Below are 19,550 nucleotides of genomic sequence, written 5' to 3'. Positions count from 1 at the left end.
CCCTGCTGGAACAGAAGACTCCCGACTGAGATACCATCACTCCACAGCCCAGCCCCAGGACCCACTTGCCCACCCACACCTGCCTCTTGGGTCGCCATGTCGGGGCAAACACCATCTGAGACCACTGGCGACCCCCAGTCATGGAGGCAGAGGGCCACCAGCTTCAGTGAGAAGGAAGTTGGTGTCCTGGTGCAGCATGTCCTGGGACATTAGGATGCCCTCTTTGGAACATCACGCGCCAACAAGGAAGGACGGTCAAGGGTCTGGGAGGACGCAGTGGTTGCCATCAATGCAGAGGGGTGGCAACCCGCGACATCAAGTACGTCAAGAAGCGCTGGGAGGACTTGAGGTCCAGGACCCTCTACAAGGCCCGGCGCCTCGCAGAGGGGGGCCGGTGCAGCATGAGCAACATCCAGATGAGGGTCCTGGAACACGTAGCCCCAGCACTACACGCCCAGATCCTTCAGAGGCAGACACGTCTGGAGTTGAGCGGTAAGTGGCCAAGCATTACTGTGTGAGACAGGGCATGTTGCAGTGTGTTGGTAGTCTAATACTTGCCTGTATGTGTGACATAGGCCTTGTATGGATGTGTGTGTGCAGGGACATCATGGTCAAGCATGTGAGACCAGTAATGTGTGAACCACATGGATGGTGCATGTGTTCCAATGCAACATGGGGAGCTGTATGCGGAATGCACACATGAAAGCATGCCAGTCTCTGTTCTTGGACATGGAGGGAGTATGAGGGATGGGTGCTGCTGTCTTGTACATGTATGGTGCACATGTGTGTGTGCCTGAGAAGTGTGTGTGTGACTTAGAAATGCCATGGATGCATGACACATGTCCGTGATGATGTGTAGATTCACTCATGCAGTGCCGTCACTGTTTTATCTTCTGTGTCTATCCACTGTGTGTGTGGTGTACAAGCCATGATGCATGTCCCTCCGGTGATGTGTGTGCATGGGATCAGTGTGAGCCATGATGCATGTGAGTTTGAAGGCAACATTTTGGTTAACAGAGGCCCTTGTACATGGATGCTGATGTTGATTGCAGGCACCGGGACTGTTTCTGCATGTGAGTTGCGTGCATTCACCCATGTGTTGTGGAGGGACCGGATGGAAGTGATGTTTGACAGTGCCACTCATGTGTTATTGCTTCCTGTCTAGGGGAATATTGTACTGTACCCTGATTCTTGTGTTCTATGTCTCCATCTATGCAGCGTCAAGTGAAAAAGAGGGCGGAGACGGCGCTGTGGAGCCAAGCAGCGGGGATGCCTCCACCGGGCGGCGACGCAAGGCCCAGGCACCCTCCCAGGAATTGCCATCATCCGGGAGCAAGGGGGCTGGTGCCGCGTCTGGCACTATGGCTGCAGCAGAAGGGCCGGGTGAGCCCCCACAGGGGCTTGCAATGCCGGAAGACGGTGTGGAGACATCCAGGTTGGTGGTCTCCACAGAGGAGCAGAAGACCGCTACTGAGCCGCACATGGGGCCTGGTGGGGGTAGTACCACTGGTGCAAGTGGTGCAGTCCAGGGCCAGGGTCAGGAGGCAGCACAGGTCACCGCGGAGGGGCCTGTGCATGTCGCTGTCCTTGACCCTGTGACTGCACCACCATGCACCAGCAGGAATGCTCCATCCCAGGCCCGTCCGCAGGTAGGGGGGAGTGCCACGTCATCTGCCGCTCCACTACCTGCGGACGAGGGGTCCCACAACCGTATGGGCTCCGTCCTGGTCGGTGTCGCGTTGCGCACGCATGACGTTGGTGATGACGTGCATGCTTCCTGGGCGGAGCACGCACGCCATCACAAACAGCAGCGTTGCACTCTGGCGGACCTCTCCTCCTCTGTGGACACTATGCGCCAGTCGTTCTCCCTGCCGCCTTCCGGCCCAGATTCCACCAGGTCCCCCTGTGGACCTGGCCTGACCAACACAGCCAGCTTGGTGGAGATCCCATCCCTGCCAAAGTCGGGAGTCGGCGTTCCAGCAGGGGTGGACACCCCAACAACTGGAGACCAGCAGATGGAGGATGTGCAGGCATCGGACAGGGCACATGGACAGCAGCAACAGCAGCAGGCTCTTGTGGGAGCAATGATGGCTCTGGGCCATCGACATCAGAGGGGCAGGCATCGGCCAGAGGGCAGGAAAACCCTGGAATGGGAGTGTCTTCCACGTGGCTGCGGTTGGGCCAGCGCATAGAGGCGAAGCGGCGGCGGGCTGAAGAGGCGTGGCTCACCATGGTCAGGGCGGAGTTCTCCATGCTTCGGGCGTTGAGGTGGGCAGAGTGCCTCGAGGCAACTCACAGGGAGTTGGAACAGGCCATGAGTGCATCCCTACGAGACCTCAGGGCCAGGGCAGAGGCCAGCCTCCGGGACATCGACATGGAGTTCGATGATGCCCTAGCCCGGGACATCACAGAGTGAGCCGCAGGACATGCCCGCCACCATTGTATATAGTTGGATAGTGTTAGGTTTCCTTTGTTTTTCTTTTAATTTGGAGTTAATGGACATTGCTCCACTTCGTGTGTATATAGTTTTTTCTTCATAGGACTTTTTGTAGGTTTCCTTTTGTTTGTGAATCATGGACCATTTGGATTTACATACTTTCTTTTTCTATATTCCCATAGATCAATGTTTTTTTTTTTTTATTTGGATTATGTTTTTATTATGGGCATTGGCAATGGACCACTTTTTTTATCCTACATGATTTTTTTTTTAACTTCATTGGATTTACAATATTTATTTTCTACATCGGTCATTGTACATTGATTTTCATTTTACTATTCCTCCAAGTCAGTTCTTTATGTTTTTAATACATTTTTTATTATTTCCGAATTGGTGTTGTGTTCTGTAATTGGTTTTGGCATGTCTTATTGAACATTTCCTCAGTCACGTGTTGCCACTGTGTGGCTACGTTGTGCATTCCTGCATGGCCATGCTGGTTAATTTCGACTATCATGGCATGGGTAATTTGGGAGTGGGTTCTGTGAATGGTTGTATGCTGGGATTGGGAGGCAAGGGGGATTAGGGTTGGCTCTAGGGACATGGGTCTGTTTTGTTAGGATATGTTGTTTGTTGGGACATGAGTCGGGGCCTGCTGGCAGGTGCCCCTCACTGCTGGGGGGTGGGGGTGCTGGGGGACATGAGTCTGGACCTGCTGGCAGGTGCCCATCCCTGCTGGGGGTGGGGGTGCTGGGGGACATGAGTCAGGGCCTGAGGCACACTGCTGGGGGTGCTGGGGGACATGAGTCGGGGCCTGCTGGCAGGTGCCCATCACTGCTGGGGGGTAGGGGTGCTGGGGGACATGAGTCAGGGCCTGAGGCTCACTGCTGGGGGGTGGGGGTGCTGGGGGACATGAGTCGGGGCCTGCTGGCAGGTGCCTATCACTGCTGGGGGGCGGGGGTGCTGGGGGACATGAGTCGGGCCTGAGGCTCACTGCTGGGGTGTGGGGGTGCTGGGGGACATGAGTCGGGGCCTGCTGGCAGGTGCCCAGCACTGCTGGGGGGTGGAGGTGCTGGGGGACATGAGTTGGTGATCACTAGTGGAAGGTGACATGTGGGCTGGCTGGGGGGCATGGCCATGGTGGATGGGCTGCCTGCGGGACATGACCAGGGGTGCAGGGTAGTCCCCTGTGGTGTGGGTTGCCTGCATGGGCCATGGAGGGGGTAGATGGCACACCTGGGAGGACCCACACTGCCAATTCACGCGTTGGACTCCCCGCGCACCCCACTGGATACACGTACCCCACTCTGACAGCAAAATCGCATGTGAATCTTCCTGCGCTCCCCCAAAATCCACATACCCCGCTCGCATAGGCCCAATCACGTGTGGGACTCCCCGCGCACCCCAGTAATACACGTACCCCGCTCGCGCAGGGCCATTCGCGTGTCGGACTTCCCACATACCCCGGAAATACATGTACCTTGCTCACACAGAGCCAATCGCGTGTGAAACTTCCCGCGCACCCCCGAAATACACGTACCCCGCTTGTACAGGGCCAATCGCGTGGGAAACTTCCCACGCACCCCCAAAATACACGTACCCCGCTCGCACAGGGCCAATCGCAGGTGAAACTTCCCGCGCACCCCAGTAATACACGTAACCCGCTCGCACAGGGCCAATCGCGTGTGAAACTTCCCGCGCACCCCAGTAATACACGTACCCTGCTCGCACATGAAGATGATTATGTTCAAAACATTAAGACCAGAAACAGAGCTCATATTAGGAATCATGTGATCAGGTATGAGAAGCCTCGAGTTAAAGGAGCAGAAATAAGATGGGAAGTGAACCCGAGACTAAATGTTCAAGGAAAAACTCCACAAAGAACTGCATCATCGGCATAGAATAGTGCTGGGTATATGTCTGGGGTCATTTTAGGACAGTCCTGACATTCCTTCAATAAAGTATCAATAACCTCTTGAATATAAAATTTAAATAATAGGGGTGCCAGGGTGCAGGCTTGGTTTACCCCACTTTTGACCGGGAAGAACTGTGTGGTTCCTGCACCCAGCCCATTTAAAACAGAGGCACTATTTCCAGAGTAGAGGAAACTGATGTTTTTTTTCAAATTGGGAGGGTCCTTGTGATGGATAAGGATGTTCGACAATTGTTCATGAGAAACTGAATCAAAAGCAGTTCTAAGATCCAGAAATACTGCATACATTTTCACTTTCCTTACAACTACGTATTTCTGGATCAACAAGTATAAAATGAAGCATTGGTCTAACGTGCCCTTTTTCTTCCTGAAACTCGCCTGTAGGTCAGTCATTTTGTAGAGGAGGTCCCAAATAAAACCTGCACTCCAGCCGCCCATTTCCAAGTACCAGGAACGTTCACACCAAAATATGTGACGTATGATGAACAAATAAACCAGCAGAGAGCCACAGTAGGGGTCTGCCCAGTACCTATCAGAAGAACAACACCTATTCAAGTACCAATACCCAGAAAACCATGGACAGTAAGGTATCCATTAAGAAAACCCTACCAGCATATGAGACGAAATGAAGATTGCCTAAGTACCATCCCGGAAGAAACCAAAAAGGCCTTGATTGAAGACGAATGGTGATGTCACAAGGACCCGGACAGACTCACAGATAGAAGAAATGACAACCAAAAAATGACACACAGAAACGAAACGCCATAAATAAAGATATTGTGAACCCTAAGGGGGAGAATGATGTTGAAATACAAAAGAAGCTTAAGTTGTAAGCAGTATGGAGATAGTCAACCAGCTAACACTTGTACACTTATGCTTGGAACCGCAAGAAAGCTAAGTAAACAGTGCAGCTTGCTATGCTAAGTAGAAGAATAGCGCAGCAAGCGCCATTATACACAATCTACATCAAAACGAAGCACAATGTTATAAGTGCGTTTCCACTTTGCACGAAAAGCAGAAACAACTCAGGTTACTAGAGGCCAAACAAGACAAGATTCATATTCTAGCAAAACAAGAAGAGAGTCGGCTGAATCGAAACTCAGCAGATGCAACTCATGCCAGGAGAGCCAAGGTAATACCAATAGAAGGAGCGAACAGTAGCTACATATAATTGAAACTTAAGAACAGAATATCCTGTCTTCGAAGTTTTGAGATAAGGAGGCGTAGGCAGGTGGCAAGCTGAATAAGAATTAAATGTACAAATTGAGAGAAACTAGACAAATTTACGGTGTGGGTAGCACATGACCAGCCGAGCGAGAAGGAGCACAGGTTCACACCTACTCTTGGCATCCGCCCAGGCAGAGATATCAGAACCTTTCCAGACAGAAGATGCAGTTTCGAGGCCAACCTGAGTAAAATAATTGACTAATAGTTGCTGAAGCTATGATTGATTGTAACTTTAATTGGAAGAAGGCCGGGTAGCTGAAGGGCCCCTGCACCTGGCTGACCATTCTGCGTGTTGCTAAGCAAAGTGGAAATGAATGCATGAGGTTGGTGCCAACCCAATCACAATCAACCAAATACTCTAGGGTCCTATAGTTAGTAGGACCAATGGGAAATCGTACTTTTAGGGACGTCTACAGTAGTTTTGAGTATAAATGTCTCGGCTTGTATGAAGTTCGTTGGAGTTGAAGCAAGAAGGACAATCGCATCACTGCTGATTTCTATGACTCCCCGTTTCTTTGTACTTGTCATTAAACAGACTCCGTTTGCCAAACCATTGAGTTGTCCTTATTGATTGGTGTTGGAGTAATAAATCTGCACCCACATCAATCTCAAAGATGCAGCTATCTCATCTTAATGTACTTTGGAGCAAACCTCGGCTCTATGGGCCGGCCGGGGGTCTCCAGAGTAGACTTGTTAGCAGAGATTGATGGTTTATCGATTATCGATTATTGATTAGAATAAGACACACATTGACAGTCAACATAAAGTAACTATAGGTGGTCTTAGGCAATATCATGAGTCCTTTGCCATTCGGCTGAGTAGACCGTGAAGCTCCCCGTAGACAGTGGTAGTATAAGAAAATACTGCAGACCAGGGCCTGAAGGGACCCGTGTTCCCCACATATCTCTTCCCATTCCTACGGGCAGCTGAGAGGGCAAAAAAACAAAGAAGGCAGTAATGAAGGCGGTGATCCTGAGGGTCCAGAGAGGAACCATGCGAACGGTGAGTGAAAAAGACTGTTCTGGCAAAAGTGCATGCTTTAGAACAAGTAAAGGGAAATGGTAATGGAGGGTGGCAGGAGAAAACTAAATATAGTAGAGAAGACTGTGTATATATAAGGGGATAATGACTCAAGAATAATGAAGTAAATAAAGGGGCGCTGTTGCACCGAAGCAAGATGGCCACCTGAGTGCTGTGCTCTGGACTGGGAGAGCACATAAACACTAGATTAAACCCTCCAAATACAGCTAAACCACTCTGCACTGATGGTGCTTCTGGGGGAACCTCTCCACTACAACCCTGCAGACTTCCGGACCCAGACATCCCCTGAGGACCGGGCTGTGGCCCCCGTTCATACTGGGGCTGCGAGTGCCTCACACGCCCCGCGCCGCAGCTCCAGAGATTCCAGCTCTCTCTGCCACCCGAGGACGCGGCGCTGCAGGCCACCGTGGGGGAGGGGTGTCCGAGCCCTTCTGAGCGCGCCGAACTGCTGTGGCTGGAGAGTTCACCCCGTGTTCCCCCGCCATATTTCTGCAGATTACCTGGGGCTCCATGCATCCTGCCCGGACCTGCTGCCGCCTCCTCCCACCTACTCTGAAGACGTCTGGAGACGCCGGATTCCCCCGCTGCCTGGCCTAACGCTGCGGGGGATGGAGGCATCGCCATCGGCCCCCGCACAGGCATACCGCTTGCCTGTCCTCCCCCCACTGCTCCCTCCCGAAGGAACACTGGACGCATATCACGACAAGGTAGGTGGAGCGGGGGGTTGGAGTGACCGGCTCCTGCGATCCTGAGCTGCCGGCCCCGGCCACCGCGGGCACGCCTCACGGCCAGCCATCCTTCTAATTAGCAGCGATTGTGGCACCTCGGCACAATCTGGTCGGCGCGGGCTGGTGCTGGGGCCCCGTGATAAAGCGACTTCATCTGACACTTTTTTCCCCCTGCGGCCTGTGGGGACACACACTGGGCCCTAGCCCGAGCCGCGCTACACCGTTGCCTCTGGTGCCTGCTACCCACTCCCCCTGACTCTTGGAACTTGCTGTGGGCTCACTGGGCTGGTGCGGGGCTGCACACCTGTGAACACCCTCACTGCATACCTCCATTACTGGGGCAACAAACCTTTGGCCTTCCTGGATCTCGCCACTTAGAATTAACATGACTGGGCTCACATGTGGGGCCCCACCAGTCACCAAAGCCAATTGAAATAGCTGGCGGATAAGAGATCCTGGGGGCCCCCCACGACCACACGGGGCTGGGATTAAATCGACTGGATCCACCCGCAGTCCTCTAGCTGCAATGCACTACCTGAACAATCCACGTGATCCTGGCTGGAGGCGGCGACCTACCTTGTCCACCTGAACCTACCCTGCTCATAACTAACCACAGTGATCGTATTGTCTACACTTGGTGTCTCACTGGACCATGCCTCAGGGGCCCCCACTGACATCGCTCCAAGCGTGGATTGATCCCCCTTGTGCCATCCCCGCCTACACTGATCTCGCGAGGCATCGGACCCGAACCACCAGAACAACGGAACAGCCCACGGACGCGGGGGGCACACCGGGGCCTTTGTTGTGGCCCCTATCTGGGCAATTGTCAACTTAGAAACTTGACATCTTTGATCGCTGACGCTCTCTGAGGTTCCTGGAACCCGCTTTCGCCGTCACCATGACCAAGGGAGCTGGGGCTGGAAAGAAGCAAAGCTCGCTAAACTTGTTTGCCAAGACATCGTCCAGGCCGCAGACCGAGCCCCTGGAGGAAGCACCCACCGTCTCGACATCTTTGACCCCCGATGACTCGCAGAAGATGATAGAGTACATGCGCGAAGGATTAACCATGCTGCTTACTAAATTAGATGACATGAACGGCACCATCTCTTCTATAAAAGCCCATATCGAAAGAGCAGACAGCCGGGTCGCTGTGATCGAAACAAAAGTTGGTACTGCGGAGGATGACCTGGGTTCCCTCCGTGCCGCAGTTTCCACACTCACCAGTCTAGTTTCGGCATTTGAGAAGAAGAACGATGACTTTGAATCCCGCTCTAGACGGAATAACCTGCGCATTGTCAGCGTACCCGAGGACAACATCAAGGAGCCCATGGAGGAATACGCGGAACGCATCCTTTTAACACTCCTGGATACACCAACGCTCTTGGCACAATTCGCTGTTGAAAGGGCGCATCGCTCCCTGACGTCAAAACCCAGACCGGGGGCACCTCCTCGTTCCATTATAGCCAGAATCTTAAATTTCCGGGACTGGGATTCCCTTGTGCGGGTGGCCAGGGCCAAGGGGGAGTTACTTCTTGGATCGGCAACGATCCATCTCTACCCTGATTTCTCCGTTGCTGTGCAACAAGAACGCAAAACCTTTCTGACAGTGAAAAAGAGACTTCGAGACTTGGGAGTTAAACACTCCATGCTCTTCCCCGCAAAGTTAAGGATCGAACATTGCAACCAAACATTCTTCTTTACTATTCCAGAAGAGGCATGGAAATTTATTGACAAACACTTTCCTGGTGAATCCCTTCATTGAAGATGCGAGGTCTACGCCCATGGTTGTCATGGATCGAGCCTAGGCCATATATGTGGCCGTTGTTGGCGTGGCTCCCTATGATGGCCACACTTCAAGGGAAATGCATTAGTTGCTAGTTTTGTTCTTGTTGCTCCATCGATCCTCCGCAATGTGGCCCTTGTCTGCCACACAGACTCATTGTGCTTATAGGCGTTTGATGTCCTGTTGAGGCCCCAGTTTGGAAACTATCCTATATCTATCTCCAGGCCTCTGGTAGTTAGATACCACAGCCACTCTGGGCCTACATCAAGCTCTTGTGTTGGTGCTCCAAGGACCATGGTTACTTTCCTTGTCTCCAGTTGCCCTCTCTCTCTTGAACCATGGCCCCACCGCGCGCTCGTGCCTACACTGAACACTCTGGTTAATGCTGCTGTATTGTATAATCTCCTCACACTTTCCCCAGTCCGGTGCACCATCGCCAGGCTAACTAACAGGCGCCCAGGCGCAGATGCCTAGAAGTTAGCTGTTGTTATGGTTCTGTTTGGGTATCGTCCCTCTGATTGGGGGAGGGATGTGGGTGGGGGGGGGGGGGATGGGACGTTATGTTTAAAAAAGTCTTGACGACCACCGGAGGTGCCGCATGTGCCACAGTAGTACATCACGAACACATAGATAGGGATCGTTGTATCCAGATCGACTGACTCCTTTTCGCTGGTAACCCATGTACAGAAACCCAATAAATACCCCTACACAAATGGCAAATAAAGACCTGACCTTTATGAGCTGGAACGTCCGTGGGTTGGGTAATCACAAAAAGATGCGGCAGATACAGCTACATGCTGAACGCCACGGTGTAAAAATTCTATGCTTACAAGAAACCCATGCTCGCTCTGAACAATGTGAACGATTCGCTAAACAGTGGAGTCCCCAGAGGTATTACACTAACTATTCCACTCAAAGCCGCAGCACTCTTACTTTAATACACAGGAGCCTGAAGTTCACCTGTAACCACTCGCGTATAGACCCCCTTGGCAGATATGTATTAACCATTGGCACGCTGCAACACCAGGAGGTAGCCATCCTGAACATATATGGCCCGAATGTCAACGATGCCGACTTCTACCTGCACCTAGCCTCTGTCCTGGAAAGCTATCCTCTGATCCCGATTATATGCGGAGGCGATTTTAATACGATACTAGATGTCACCCTAGACAGGTCGGGCTCGAGGCCTCGCCAACTCACCAGAGCAGCCTATACCATTCTTACAACTCTCCCTCGACTGGCACTAGTAGATGCCTGGTGGCTAATGAACCCCGACTCCCGCACATACTCATTTTATTCCTCAGTCCACGATTCTCATTCTAGAATAGACAGATGGCTCATAACTGACATGCTGGTCAGGTCCCTGTCCCACCAGGCTATCCTCCCCAGAACATTATCAGACCATTCACCGGTACTCATCTCGTTGAACTGGGGTCCGGACGACGATAAAACAAGGCATTGGAGGATGAATCCTCATGCGCTTCTTGATCAGGTCTTTGCTACCGAGTTCAAATCCTCCATTAAAGAATTCTTTGAGGTCAATACAAACTCTGTGACAACACAAGCCATCCCTTGGGAATCCTTTAAAGCATATATGAGGGGAATTGCCATTTCCAAGGGATGCAGCATTCTAAAGGGAATCCGTGCGGATATTACTGTTAGTGAATCAACCCTGGCCAACCTCGAGACCCAATACAGTCAGGATCACTCCCCAACTACTGTAGCGGCATTGGACTCGGAACTGGATAGGTTCAGCAGCCTTGCAGAACGTGAGGTTAAATTCCTGATTTCCACCCAGTCGGTAAGGAAATATGGGGAGGGAGGGCGACCGGGCCGTATACTGGCCAGGATGCTGCGTCGTGAATTCGGAGCCCCTAATATTCCGGCTATAGTGATGCCAGACGGCTCACTGGCCACTTACCCACAGGAGTTTGCACAGAGGATAGGTGCTCCATCCCCTTCCAGATATCCATAGGGACACGACAGGGATGCCCATTTTCCCCGCTAATCTTCACCATAGCCATTGAACCCTTTGCCGACATGATTCACCAGTTACACTCTCAAAGGGGATTGCACACAGCGGGGCAATCCGATATAGTTTCCCTGTACGCTGATGACGCTCTCCTGTACATACGCTCCCCTGAAACCATCCTTGCCCTATCCTGGCAGATGTTGCCCAATTTGGAGACATATCTGGGCTGAAAGTAAACTGTTCCAAATCTATATTATTCCCACTTACAGAATCCGCACAACCCCCTTTGGATTTATGGGGATTCACCCGGTCTCAATTTAGCATCACCTACCTGGTCGTGGTAGTCTCCCGGCACACAGCGAAACTGCGCGAGGACAATCACCAGAATTATCTGACGAACCTGGCTATGAAAACTTACAGCTGGACTAGACTCCCCATTTCACTAGCAGGTAGGATTGGAATACTTAAAATGGTAGTATTACCTCATCTCCTTTATCGTTTCACCAACCTGCCTACATGGCCAGCGGACACATTCTTCAAATCACTACACCATATAAGTAACACCTTCCTTTGGCATTCAGGTGCAGTCTGCCTCAAACTGTCTACGCTGACCACCCCCAAGGAATTGGGTGGGTTTAGCACCCCAGATTTCACTAGATACTGGGCGGTAGCCCAATCTCAATTTGCCTCTCATTGGTTTAACACCACTGACCCCCCCTGCATGTTCGGTTGGAGAAACTAACAGTTTCTGACCGGGTGATTGGCTCCCTTATCCTTAAACCCATACCTCCTGAGCCCGACTCCGCAGACCCCGTGGCTAGCACATCCTTAGCATTAGCCAAACTCTGGCCAATGGTCAACACACCTCACCCATTTCACTGGGACCTGCCACTATGGAACTTCTTCCCTGATGTCCCACCTATTCCACAACCTATCGTATCTCGCTGGGCTGATGATGGTTTTCTGACACTCCGTGATACCTATGAACAGGGCAACTTCATCGAGTGGTCTGAACTCCCTCTTTCCCTCAAGCATCGGCCCCCACCCAGCGTGGCTACAATACTCCTTGCTCCAGAGGAACCTCAAATCCAGATACCCTGATTTTCCAATGCTACCACCCGACGAACCCATAGTTGTGGAACTCTGTTCCTTTTCCTCCTTCAAAGGGAAGGTGTCAAGGCTCTACTCCTTATTGCAGGCTAGAGCAGCCCCTGCCTTTACCAAGTTGAAATGCAGCTGGGAGACGGATCTTGAGATCGAGATCACCGATGAGAGATGGTCCCGAATGTGTGCTCGCACCCACGATGTGTCCTATAATTCTAAATTTAAGTTAATACAATTCAAGGTGCTGCACAGATATCATCATACACCAAAGAGACTCCATCGTATGTTCTGTGACTTTCCGCCCAATTGCCCCAGGTGTGGTACTGATCAAGCGTCTTACATCCATATGCTCTGGTACTGCCCTCACCTGACTCAATTTTGGTCTGAAATCTGCTCCACGTTATCGGACATACTGGAGCACACTATTGTCCCCACCCCATCACATTGTCTCTTCCATGACCTCCCCCAGTTGGGCTGCGACTCTAAGAAACTGGCGGGTCTTTGTATGTTGTTGGCGGTCCGCTGCATATTGATGTGTTGGCTCCGCCCTAAGGAACCTACCTACACACAGTGGCTCAGGACAATTACATGGGCACATGACACGGAAGAGACCTGGAGCGCAATGCAACATCCACATTCAAGGCCAAGAGACATCTGGCGAATGTTCCGGGATTACATGTCCGCCATGACTTCACCTTCAAAATCTGTTCCATCCTCCCCTGGTTGTTCTCCATAACGTGGTCGCTCTGTGAACTGTGTCTCCTTTGATTCAAATGCCAATACTTTATCTACTACCTGATCCCCCTGCCTGCCACAGAGAACTCATGGTATACTGCTGAATATGTATGTTACTTGTTTTCGCTGCTGGTGCCATGTGGCTCTCTCTGTTTTTTCGTGTGTTGTCAAGTCAAATAAATAAAGTAAAAAAAAAAATGAAGTAAATAAAGGTTACCGGGTGGGGACACCCGAGAAGTGAAAGGATTCACCTTATTTCTATGCTTTCAATACAAGCGGCTAGAAGAAATGTGTTCCCAGAGTCCCAGCTAAAGGGGGAACGATTAGACTACAACGATGGTTAAAGACGTTGTGAAAGGGGTATGTTTAGACTCCATGAAGGGGTAATGATTAGAGGCAGAGATAACTGTGACAAGCTGGTGTTCGTTTAGTCTGTCAAGTGTCTGTCTTGCATGTTTTTTTGTTGTGACGTCATATGTCGAAAATTTTCTATGAGAAAACTGATTTCAATTTTATGCGATTTAATAAATTGCAATTATCGATTATTGTTTGTTTGTTTGTTTGTTTGTACATTTGTTTGGTAATGCGCACCAAGCCCTTAGGTAGACGGGCGCAACAGAAACAAGAAATCTTAAAACTTAGTTAAAGTACACGGTAGCAATGCATAGAGCAGTGATTGCAGTAGGAGCAAAAATACAGGTACAAGATACATTAAATGCGAAGCAATGGTCTTGGTAACTCAAGGAAGCATTATCGTGAGTAACAATATATGCACACATACATATATAGATATGTATATACAACCTTACATGTCTACATTAACGTGTATCCATGGTGCATGCAAATATGACAGAACAGACGACCATGCGTGTATAGTTAACCAATCTACAGTGTAGTTTGAGGGAACAAAGGGTCATGTAGGGGCTGGAGAGCTAGAAGTGTAGTTCGGCAGTTAGGTGTCGTTAGTGTGTAGCCAATTGCGTATCTTATGTCTGAATATAGGGTAGGGTTGTTCTAGTCTGAGGTCAACTGGTAATTTGTTCCAACATTGTGCCGCTTTAACAGGGAAACTGGTTCCTCCTGCTGTCGAGCGTTTGAACCTAGGAATCTCTAACAGAAATAAGTTAGCAGATCTCGTAGGGCGGGTAGCTGTTCTCCTGGTAATTGTATCCATACGGTATGGGGGTGCTAGGTTATTCAGGCATTTGGAGTTGAGGGCTGCTGTTTTGAGGATAATTCTGTCCGTTATTTTCAGCCAGTTAACCTCCTTCCTGAATTCGGTAATAAGCTCTCTTAAGGGATGTTCAATGCTGCCCTCAGGGCGTTATTCTGCAGTCTTTGGATTTTGTCTGTAATGTATTTGTTGGCTCCTGAGTACAGGGCATTAGAGTAATCTAATCTTGACATGATAAGAGCGTTGGCTAGTGTGGTGCAGCTCGCTCTCGACAGGTATGGTCTTGAAGCTCTGATGAGTTTGCAAGTGTACGTTGTGGATGAGGCAAGGGAATTAACTTGCTTTTTAAGAGTGAGAGAGGAGTCTAAGTAGAATCCTAAAGTTTTAACTACAGACATCACCTTGATAGGGTTGTTATCAATGATGAAGGATGTGTAGTTTGGGCTGAGTTTTGGGATATTAGCTTCAGAACCTAAGATTAGTAATTCAGTTTTTTCGTCATTCAGGCAGAGGCCATGGGATGCCATCCATGCCGGAATGAGGGTGTATATTTTGTTCACCAAGGCTGAGTCAGTCTCGAGGTTGCCCGAAAGGGGTATGAGGATCTGTGTGTCATCTGCATAATTAGTGTAGGCAACACCCAGTCTATCCAACTTGTCAAACAGAGGCTTGGTGAAGATATTATACATAGTAGGGGATACGCAGGAACCTTGTGGGACCTTGCAGGTTATTTCAATGTGGTCGGCAGAGGCTGAAGTAGAGAAGACTCTCATGGTCCGGTTAGCTAAAAAGGTTTGGACCCAAGCTATAGCATCTTGGTGAAGTTGGCGGCAGATTGGAGGTGGTTGCATAACACTGCATGGTCCACCAAGTCGAACGCAGCTGACAAGTCCAGTAGGAGTAGCAAAGCTATTTTTCCATTATCCTTTAGTTCTTCAATTTGTGTCTCAAGGTCTAACAGCGCTGTTTCAGTGCCATGGAGAGGGCAGAAGCCCGATTGTCGTGAGCCAAGTAGGTGGTTGGCTTCTAGATAGTCCTGAATTTGTATGTAAGCAGATCTATCTAAAATTTTAAGTCAAAATGGCACAGTGGTGATGGGTCTGTAATTGGTAGGGATAGAACGGTCCAGAGTTTGTTTTTTAAGTAATGGTAGAACCCAGGATTCTTTAAGATTGGCCGGTACTGTATTAGTTTTAAATGAGGAGTTTATCAACTTGGAGATAAACGGGGCGAGGTCTCTCGCTGCATGCTTTATTATCTGTGCTGGGCACGTGTCGCCTTTACAGTTAGAAGGTTTGAGGGAGAGTATTATTTTTTCTGTTTCAATTATGGAGATAGTCTTGAATCTAAAGGGTGTGGTTGTCCTAGTCAGCGAAGGTTGACTAGTTTGTTGGTCAGTGAGTGGTAGTGAGTCCTTTTTTTTGCAATTTTGCATTGTAAGGACAGGATTTTATTCAATAGAGCATTTTGTATGTTAGTACACCATACTTTATCCTTTGGGGCATTGTCTACCGGTTGAATTGGGGATTCTAGTTCGCGGAGGATGGAGAGTAATTCTTTAGTGTTGGATTTAGCTTTCTCAATCCTGTCATTGAAGGTGTTCTTTTTGGCTTTGGTTATTTCTTTTTTGTACATTCTCGCAAATTCTATTATTTTTGTTATTTTCAGAAGGGGAGTGACGCCAAATGGACTGGAGTTTCCTTTTTTGTGATCTTAAGGATTTGAGTTGGGGGGGTGAACCAGGCATTCAGGTGCGCTACTTGCCTAGCTTTGCGCAGTTTGACATGAGCAATCATGTCCAGTGCCTTAGTCATAGCATTGTTAAAGGTATTTACCAATGCGTCAGGGTTGTTATTTTCCATTCCAGAGATGGCAGGGAGGAGAAGAGGGATACGTTTTTCAGCAGTGATGTCCTTCTTACTTCTGGTAGGGCGAGGCGGTGCCATATTATAAGGCTTGGGGCTGAGGAGGTCTAATGAGGCAGATACATTTATTAAGTGATGATCTGTCCAGGATTGTGCGACGATATCGGTAATGTTGATGTTGCAGTTTAGTTCAGATACCCAGTCAAGGGTCCTTCCCTTGATATGCGTTGGTGAGAGGACTTTTTGCGTAAGACCGTGGTCATTTAGTAAGGCAGCAATAGATTCAGCATGTTTGTTGTCAGTATCATTAAAGCCTAAATTGAAATCTCCCAGCAGTAGTGTTTGGGAGTGATCTTGGGTGTTGTCGGTTAGAAGACTGATTAGGTCGTCTTCGAAGGTGCCTAGAGGCCCATGGGGTCTAAATATCAAATGGATAGTTAGAGTACAGTTGTTGGAGAGGGGCAATTTGGCGGTTAGTACTTCACAGAATGTAAAGGGAGCTGAGGTGGCAAATCTAATAGGGTGGGTTGTTTTGAAGATGATGGCTAGGCCACCACCTCTGGCATTCGGCCGGTCCACTCTAATGATTTGGTATTTGTCAGGCACTGCTAACATGAGAGTTGGTCCTGCGGCCTCATGTAGCCAAGTCTCAGTTATGGCCAGTATATCGAGATTGTCATTATTTAAGATGTCTGCAATTTCAGTAGCATGGGCTACCACTGATCTAGAGTTTATGAGGGACCCTGTTAGCATTAGGGTACTGTCAGGGTTGGCAGTTAGCAAGGTTTTGTGAGAGAGGTTATCTAGGGAAATGTGATTTTTAGGGGGAGTTTTGTCCGTGGTATTAGTAGTTTGCGTTAGTGTGGAGAAGGGGTTCTTAGACCAGGTAGTCGTTCGATTATTGATGTTGTTAGGGAAGTTTCTATAAGGTTCATAGATAGGAGAAAATCTAGACCTAAGTCTCAGATTTCTATCCTTAGGAGGGTTTGTTATGATGGCAGTGGCCATAATGGTTATGATGGCACAGGTAAGTAGTGCTGTCTGGGCTAGTTTAGTCAAGTAGGCAGAGGTCATTGTCAAACTATGCTGAGGACATACTAACATCTAAGTGTTGATTCAGAGTAGATGAGGGGGGACGGGACTTCTGTGCTATACCTAGCCTATGTTGTAGTTAGAACACATCTAGGCTAGTCAATGCAAAACACTCATAAGCTAAATGCAATTATGGGCGCAAGGCACATCTAGGCTAGTCAAAGGAAACACACGTAGGCTAAATGCAATTGTGGGCGCAGGGCACATCTAGGCAAGTCAATGCAAAACACACATAGGCTAAATGCAGCTGTAGGCACAGGGTACATCCAGGCTAGTCAATGCAAAACACACATAGGCTAAATGCAATTGTAGGCACAGGGCACATCTAGGCTAGTCAGTGCAGAACATGCATAGGCTAAATGCAATTGTATTGATTAGAATAAGACACACATTGACCGTCGACATAAAGTAACTCTAGGTCTTTGGCAATATCATGAGTCTGAAATTTTACGCGATTTAACAGCTGAGATAAAATCACATACACATTTATGTTTTTTGAGTAAATTAGAAGATATAACATTTTGTGAAAAATTTGGATTGGAGCTTGTAGTGTTCGGTGCTCGCTCATATTGTTGGAACTGCTTAAGCCACACAAAAGTGTTGACAAATGTTATAGAAGAGGAAAAGGAACAGATTTGAGCATCGAGGACATAACTTCATTGACACACTTATGCAAACAGTTGCCAAAACACGCACCCAAACTGAAGAAATACAGTACAGAGTGGGTTAAAGGGACTGCCCACACAATGTTTATGCCATGGCCACAAGGTGGGTCCTTATCGAAAGCCATCTTGCAATATATGACAACATATTTGCATGCCACCTACATAGGCAAAAAGCTAGAAAAACGCCTCGCTATTCTGGAGCTTTGGAAAATGTATGAACAGGGAAAGGAAGAGGAGCCCCCAATAGATTGGATACTTAATGTATGCACAGAGGGGGGTGAGACGCCTACCGCGCCACCTGCCCCATCCGAAATGAAGGTTGAAGAGAGTAAGGATGAGGGATTATACCGGCTTAGAGAACTTAAAGCAGCCACGGGGTGCAGCAACCCGGCATGTGAGTCACCTACGCATAGTAGTGATGAAAATCAAGGGAAATATAAGGATAAGGATATCACCTCCACAGTCCCACGGGACAAGGGGAGGCACGATGATGAAAGAAGAGATCATGCACAGACAAGTGCATTTCTCGACAAGGAGAGAGAGGGAATTAGATGGAAGGGAAACTAAGACAGAACTGATGAGATAGCATTAAAAAAAAACAAATGGATGGGAGGGCGCATTTTACTGAAACTTGATGGCAAGGGCATTGATGACACGAAGCAAAAGGAGAGGTTAGATGAGGCACAGAGAAAGGGAAAGAGAAGAAATTGAGAGATGAAAGAATAAGAAAGAAAGACAGACAAAGGCGAGAACAGCTATATCGCGAAGAGCAAGAGAGACAGCTCGATCGCAAACCAAGAGCAGCCAACAATCAAGAAAGACAGGAACAGCAAAGGTTAGAGGAAGAGCAAAGGATATGTGAGAAAAGAATAAAGAGACTAAGAGATGAGGAAATTTGAAAGGCAGATGAACGTAGAAATGAAAATAAAAGCAAGAAGAAAGAGTAAGAGAAGAGGCGAGGAAGCACAGAGAATTTGATGACGACATAGAAAGTAAGCAGAGACAGAGAGCACGCGATATTGAATATCTGGAGAGAGAGGTTAAAAAACCTGATCCAGTAGTAGATTGGGAAGATATAGAAGAATTCTTTCCTGCGTACAATTCAGTACCAGGCACGTCTACGGCAAATATGGACGATGACTTCGAAACCAGAAGCATCAGAGAAACGATCGATAGAATATATGATGAAATGGGTTTAGAACAAACACCCCAAGGGGAGGGGGAAGAAGAGCGCCGGGAGAGCCCTCAGCTTTATGACACTAAGGATGTCTCCCAAAGTAGTAGGAGTAGAGAAGTATCCCTCGATAGATTAGAAGGAGGACACAAGAAGTGGCACTAGTTGGTCACAGACAATGTCCGACTTGGAAAGGGAGGAGCGCGAGGAAAATGGGGAAGATAGATGGAGCAAAAGACGACTCCCCAGGGAAAAATAAATAAGATAGTCAGACACTAGCGAGTCTGCATCGAGGGCATCAGAGTCAGCTACACAGTCTGACCGACATGAAGAAGTATCTCATGGTCAGAGGGGGGTGTCTTCACCGCCCTATGTAGACAGGCTCAGGACATTGCCAGGAAGACGGCGATGTGGGAATATTAACCCTGCAATAGACAGAAGAACAATGAGAGAAGAGAGAGTGGGCTATGCATCCCAATTTCTGTTGCTCGAGAAAGGGGGAGTAAGACCGCAATATATTCCATGGCCACACATGGATCGAGACAATTTGAAAAACAAGCTTCCAGTGCTGACATCGGGAGCCGGAAAGTGGATACATGAGTTAGAAAAAATGACAGGGGGAA

This window comes from Ambystoma mexicanum, chromosome 3p, assembly GCF_040938575.1.
Source record: "Ambystoma mexicanum isolate Mex_15411 chromosome 3p, UKY_AmexF1_1, whole genome shotgun sequence".
Classification (NCBI taxonomy): domain Eukaryota; kingdom Metazoa; phylum Chordata; class Amphibia; order Caudata; family Ambystomatidae; genus Ambystoma; species Ambystoma mexicanum.
The sequence above is the reverse complement of the archived record's forward strand: the minus strand, read 5'-3'. Positions refer to the sequence as shown.